Genomic DNA, 7,104 nt, shown 5'->3' with positions numbered 1-7,104 from the left:
TATGGAACTTTATTGTAACCATCCTGAACTACAGCAGACAGACAAAAAGCATAATAAGAGCAAATATTTTTTGAGTGGTTACTATATATCTGGCAATTTGCTAAGGACCTTGCAGTGACTGACCCATTGAATCCTCCTATAAACCTAGGGTATAGGTGTCATAATTATCAACATTTTACAGATGAGGAAACTAAGAAACAGAGTTTAGTAAACTGTCCAGTTCAACTAATAAAGAGCTTTCAAAACCCAGCATAATGTTAACTACCATATAATATGATATTTCCACATTATATGGAATTTTAGACTCAAATAAGTTATGTGAAAATTTAGTATGACTGTTATGGTAATTTTATTCTCTATTTCATTCCCACACTCTATATTATTTTGCAGCTGATTTGAGCTGTAGATATAGCTGGATTTCTATAAATATTTTTTGATAGATTAATACTTTACAATAAAAAATATATAACAATTAAATAGCATTGCTGGAATTTGCTTTCTTTGTTCTATTAGAGAAGTTTCCTTTTTAGAGTCTTGTGCAATATGAACCCTGATGACATACTGCATCTCATTGCCAATATCTGACTAATTCCCTGTATGAAGATGAAATAAAAATTACTCATTTCCTGTAGAAAGCTTATGTATACAGGAATTAGTTTTAACCTAAGTGGGTCACAAAATGTAAATGTGCAAAAAGCATAATAAATTACATTCTGCTGTGAGATCAAGGAACATATATTCCCCAGAAAAGACAATTAGTTATTAGTTGAGGAATCAAGTTCATACAAAAATATTTGCATTAAACATATTTTCACTTCAAGCCATATTTCCAGCACACATACAATATTAAGCTTGGAAAATTAATATATGGAATTTCCTAAGAAGTCAGAGATAACATTTAAAATAAATAATTTCTATTTTATTGAGTTTTTATGCCTCAAATATTTTTTATCTATATGTACTATTTTTAGTTCACATTCAGTTTTACCAAGGTAACTGTGAAGTTCTTCTAATATCAGTTACTTAAGTTAGTGATATTTCAAACAGAGACAAGGGGGAGGAGGGTTTGTGGTAAACTCTACTGAGCTTATGTTAAGCCTTTCGTAATTCCCTTTAATAAAAATAAACCAAACAACAACAACATAAAACCGATTACACCAATAAAATGATGTATTTTTAAAATAAGATAAATTGTTCAAAGGCTAATGCTCTGTCAGGGGTTATGTTTGAATATCTAAGATACGTCCATTACTATAAAATGTTTTTAAGTGACCAAAATTTGGGATTTTTTTGTATGCTGTCTCTTAAGTGATAGTGAAGAACCAAACATTTGGCATGGAACCACAGACCTGAGTACTATCTTGTGCTTCAGTAGAACTGAAAACCTTATACTAACAGGAGGTAGAAAAAAATGCCAAAATGATGCTCAGTTCACACAACAAAGAGAGCCAGCTACATGTTCACTTAGAACAGAGGTATGCTTATTACAGAGGGTGGGAAAGACAGAGAGTACAAAGCAAGGCAAATGTCAACATCCAGGCCATATGGAGAATGTATGTCACTGTGAAGTTCTTGAATTCTTCAAAATTTCGTTGGCAGAAGGGGTTCTTTGGAAGGAGAAGGAACAGAGAGTGCCACATTATAACTCTTGAAAGTAACGAGGAGATCATCATCTTGCCTGAGAAGAAGCCGAGGCCCAGAGAGATCAAATGATGCCCTCAGGTTCACATGACCCAAAAGAAAAGGTGCTCTTTTTCTTTCAATCCCAAGAGCTCTTTCTATGACATCATGTGTCTTGTGTGTTTCCTGTGCTCCTGTTAGCAAATAGGAAGCTCTTTCCCTATTCTCCACCCCTTAAATTTCTTTAACTTCAAGTAATTTATTTTGTGATTCCAGGAAATAGTGCTTAAATATTCTTTACATCTATCAAGATCTGCAAGTTATTCAGTTGATCTGTTACTCTTTTTAAGCAAAAAGGAATATTTGTTGTTCTAGTTTTTCTAACTATAATGTGCTTTATTTTAAAAAGTATATTTTTGCATGTATTAATTTATTGTAGAATTGCTCTGGCCAGTTATTCAGTGGAATAGAGATAAAAATAGAATTTTCTTGAAGCTTAAGGTCTGTATAAACTATTGAGATACTGAGTTTCCAAACAATTTTTTGACCATTTTTGGGATTACATTAAATATAATTTCCCAGCTCTGAATTAACTTAGGTAAAACTGGTATGCAGATGAGCATTCTGAGATCTTTTATTTCTTCATTTGATCCCACTCTAACTTGGCAACTTGCTCTTCAACTTCATTACTCAAATCTCACTCAAACACCCTAAGTTCTGGAGAAATTTTATGTTATTGAGTGTTCTATTTTATATACTGGGTCTTGTGATGCTAACCAATTACATACATTATAACACTGTATATTTAAATAAATCCTGTAAGTTAGATAGTATTATATTTCTCATTTTCAGATGTAGTGATTAAGATACAGGATTTATGTTACATTTGTAGTAAATGAAAGAACTAATAATGGCACTCATGCCTGTCTGAATCCAGTGTGACTGTACTTTATCACTGTGCTACTCTGAAATATAAATTTCTTTTTATGTGCTAGTCCCAGGACACATGATACATTATTATACCTCCACGTCCTTAGTTACACTATTATCTAGAATGCAATTGACCAATCCTCAGTCTGACATTTTCTACTACTGAAATCATTTTACACTTTAAGCTTCTTATCATTGTCAATTTTTATATGAAACCTACTTGGATATTTCTGATTACAATGAATCCTGTCCACTTATGGGATTCTCAAGTAGTATTATTCAACTTATGACAGTTTGAATGGTTATAGATCAATTTATAAACTCCTTAATGGTAGAACTAAAATTTAGTTGTCCTTGAATCTCCATGACCTAGGTCAGCATGTAGAAATAGATATGGACCCGTTATAAATTGATTTAATTTGATTGAACAAAAATCTGTAGTAGAATATATTTTATAACTCCTTCCCTATTTGTCTCTCTTCTGGTGTTGCATCTAATAAAAACAGTTTTATGCTCAAGTAAGATACATATTTCCTTTTTGTGAAAAACTATTCTGTCTCTTGTTTTTCTTATAAATTAAAAATATTCATATTAAATCCTGTATTGCTCTGTTCTTGCACTACTATAAAAAATCCTGAAACTTGGTAATTTTTAGGTAAAGAGGTTTAATTGGTTCATGGTTCCAGAGACTGTGCAGGAAGCATGGCTGGTGAGGACTCAGACAACTTTCAATCATGGCAGAAGGCAAAGGGGAAGCAAGAATGTCTTACATGCCGAGAGGAGGAGGACGAGAGAAAAGGGGAAGGTGCTATATACTTTCAATTAGAAAGTATTCTTTTAAATAGATTGGTCAAAACAAAGGGGCTACAGACCTCATGCAAGTCTGAAATCCAGCAGGGCAGGCATTAAATTTTAAGCTTCAAAATAATCTTGTTTGACTCCGTGTCTCATATCTAGGCCACACTGATGCAAGGGGTGGATTCCTAAAGTCTTGAGAAGCTCCTCTCTTGTGGCTGTGGCTCTGCAGGGCTCAGCTCCCATGGCTGCTCTCAAGGGCTGGTGTTGAGTGTCTGTGGCTTTTCCTGGTGCATGGTACAAGCTGTTGGTGGATCTACCACTCTGGGGTCCGGAGGAGGGCAGCCCTCTTCTCACAGCACAACTAAGCAGTGTCCCAGTGGGGACTCTGTGTGGGGTTCCAGCTGCACATTTCCTTTCCACACTTCCGTAGTAGAGCTTCCCCATGAGGGCTCCGCCCCTGCAGCAGACATCCAGGAATTTCCATACATCCTGTGAAAACTAGGTGGAGCCTCCCATGCCTCAACTTTTGCCCTCTGCACATCTACAGGCTTAAAATTACATGGAAGTCACCAAAATTATGGCTTTCACTCTCTGAAGCAACAGTGTGAACTGTACCTTGGCCCATTTAAGCCACCGGCATTTTCTATGGTCAAATGCTCCTGGAGCTGGAGCTGTGGAGATGCAGGATGCCATCTCCTGAGGCTGCACAGAGCAGCAGTGGCACTGGGCCTGGACCATGAAACCATTCTTCCTTCCTAGGCCTCCAGGCCTGTGATGGGAGAGGTTGCCTTTGAGGCATTTTCTACATTATTTTGGCTATCAACATTTGGCTCCCCTTTACTTATGCAAATTTCTCAGCTGGCTTAAATTCCTCCCCAGAAAATGCCTTTTTCTTTTCTACCACATGGTCAGGTTACAAGTTTTTCAGACTTTTATGCTCTGCTTCCCTTTTGAATATAAGTTTCAGTTTCAGATCATCTCTTTGCTCATGCATATGAGTATATGCTGTTAGAAGTGGCCAGGGCATTCTTGAACACTTTGGTGCTTAGAAATTCCTTCTGTCAAATACACTAAATCATCACTCTCAAGTTCAAAGCTCCCAATATATTCCTCATCTCCAACTGAGACCTCATCAGCCTGGCCCCTTCTGTCTATATCACTATCAACATTTTGGTCAAAACCATTTGACAAGTCTTTAGGAAGATTCAGATTTTCCCACATCTTCCTGTCTTCTTCTGAGCCCTCCACACTCTTCCAACCTCTACCTGTTACCCAGTTCCAAAGTCACGTCCACATTTTCAGGTATTTTCACAGCAATGCCTCACCTCTCAGTACCAATATTCTGTATTAGTCCATTCTCACACTGCTATACAGCAATACCTAGAACTGACAAATGTGTATGTGTATATATATATATATATATATACATATATATATATATATATATATTTAAAGAGCTTTAATTGGCTCATAGTTCCACAGGCTGTACAGGAAGCATGGCTGGGGAGGCCTCAGGAAATTCTGAATCATGGCAGCAGGGGAAGCAGGCATGTTTTACATGGTGGAAGAAGGAGGAAGAGAGCGAAGGGTGAGGTGCCACACACTTTTAACCAATCATATCTGAAGAGAACTCACTCACTATCATAACAACAAGGTGGAAGTTCACCCCCATGATCCAATCACATCCCACCAGGCCCCTTCTCCAACACTGAGGATTATAATTCAACATACGATTTGTGCAGGGACACAAATCCAAACCGTATTATTCCTAAGCAGACTTACTACCATACAGAAAACTTGATATAAGAATAAACCAAAGATGAGCAATTATTTGGAACAATTTGTGTACTTGCCTATGTATCATGTGAATGTGAGTGTGTACACAAGTAGGAAGTTACCTCTTAGGAACTGCTATATCTTTAGACATGCTGATCAACACCCCCATACCCAAAAAACATCTTTTTATCCTACTCCCAGTTTCTGATTTTTTGGTAAGTGTGCAATGACAAGATGCCATTATAATTTTGTTTGCTGTCAATGTCTTTATGGAATTTGATGAGTGTGTCAAACTGTAGAGTGCATAGTATGTTAAGAAATAGAACATTTGTCTCATGAGGTAAATGTTAACACACTTTTCAATTTGGTTAGTGGAACTCCTGGAACACTTCAAAAGGTGAAATTCTTGTATGAAGTCTGTGGAGAAGTTAGTTTCCTAATCCTTTACTCCATATAAAGTGAAATTAGTGCATCCCCAAGTTTTTAAACATTTTACCCAAGAGTCTAACAGTAATAATTAGAAGAGCAGCTTGGGAACAATTCTGATACATCTATTTTAGGGTTCTATTTTATTTGATATGGAATATATATTAGAAGAAGACAAATGTAGCCAAACAGAGCCACATCCAGCCAAACTTATTCTTGGTTCTCAGAACTACTTGGTTCTGCTCTTACAGAAAGAGTTAGAGGTCCATGTTAATGCGCTCAGTGAAATATCTGTAAGGTATTGTGTGAGCGAATTTAATAAATGTGTCTCTATGAGCTTACAAAAAATAATGTGCTAAAGCACTTTGGAAGTGGTTAAGGGCTACACTAAGGGGCTTCCTGTCAAGATGGAATGGTGCTTGCAAACATCATCACATCCCTTGTACATCAGTCTGGACAGGAAGCAGAATCCAGTTCAGATGGGTCCAATACAGAGACTGAAATGAAGGAATTACTTATAGAAATGCAGGCAGGGGAAATTATTGTCACTTCCAGCCCTGCTCTCTCAGGTTTTTGTCCCCTGATTTCCTCCTTGTGTGTGCCTTAGAAAAATCTAAGAAGTTTGGGCAACAAAGTCTGTTAAATCAGTTTCTTGGCGTATAATGCATTACAGAGAAGGGAAGATAATAAATCTGAGAAGAGAGGTTGCGAGACAAAAAAAGAGAGAAAACTGAAAACTTTATACCTAGAAAAAATACATATGAACTTTTTTATGGAGCAAAAATTGAACAGCAATATAAAAATGTGAACTAGAATGAAGCTCTGGGCCAGTTGTCAGCAGCTTAGTATCTAAGGTAAGAGGGGTCTTACGTGTTTGGTGCCTTGTTTAGACAAGGGAGCTAGAGCTAATTCACTGCTTTAAATAGTGTTTTAAGTGTCATCCTCTCAAAGGAAGGCTCAAATAATTTTCTGCACGTGGAGACACAACCTTAGGGATTATCAAATAACTAAAGTTAAAAATGAGCAAATATTATGAAAAAATTAATGTTAAAAAGATGTTGAGCAAATATTAGTAATATTTATGTTCACCTCGAGGTAATTTCTGCACATGGTGGGAGGTATGGCTTCAGTTTCATTCTTCTACATATGGCTATCCATTTTTCTCTGCATCATTTATTGAATAGGGTGTCATTTCCCCAGTGTATATTTTTGTTGACTCTGTTAAGGAATCGTTTGTAGGTATGTGGTTTAATTTCTGGGTTCACTATTCTATTCCATTGATCTATGTGTCTGTGTTTATTCTAGTATCATGCTGGTACTATAGCTTTGCAGTATAATTTGAAGTCAGATAATGTGACGCCTCCAGCTCTGTTCATTTTGTTAAGGGTTGCTTTGACCATTCAGGCTCTTTTTTGGCTTCATATGAATTTTAGGATTTTTTTTTTTCTAATTCTGTGACAAATGATGTTGGTAATTTGAGAGAGATTGCATTGAATCTATAGATTGCTTTGGGCAGTAGAGGCATATTAACAATATTGTTACATCTAATCCATT

Source organism: Rhinopithecus roxellana, chromosome 14 (genome assembly GCF_007565055.1).
Source record: "Rhinopithecus roxellana isolate Shanxi Qingling chromosome 14, ASM756505v1, whole genome shotgun sequence".
Classification (NCBI taxonomy): domain Eukaryota; kingdom Metazoa; phylum Chordata; class Mammalia; order Primates; family Cercopithecidae; genus Rhinopithecus; species Rhinopithecus roxellana.
This window is presented reverse-complemented; position numbering follows the sequence as displayed.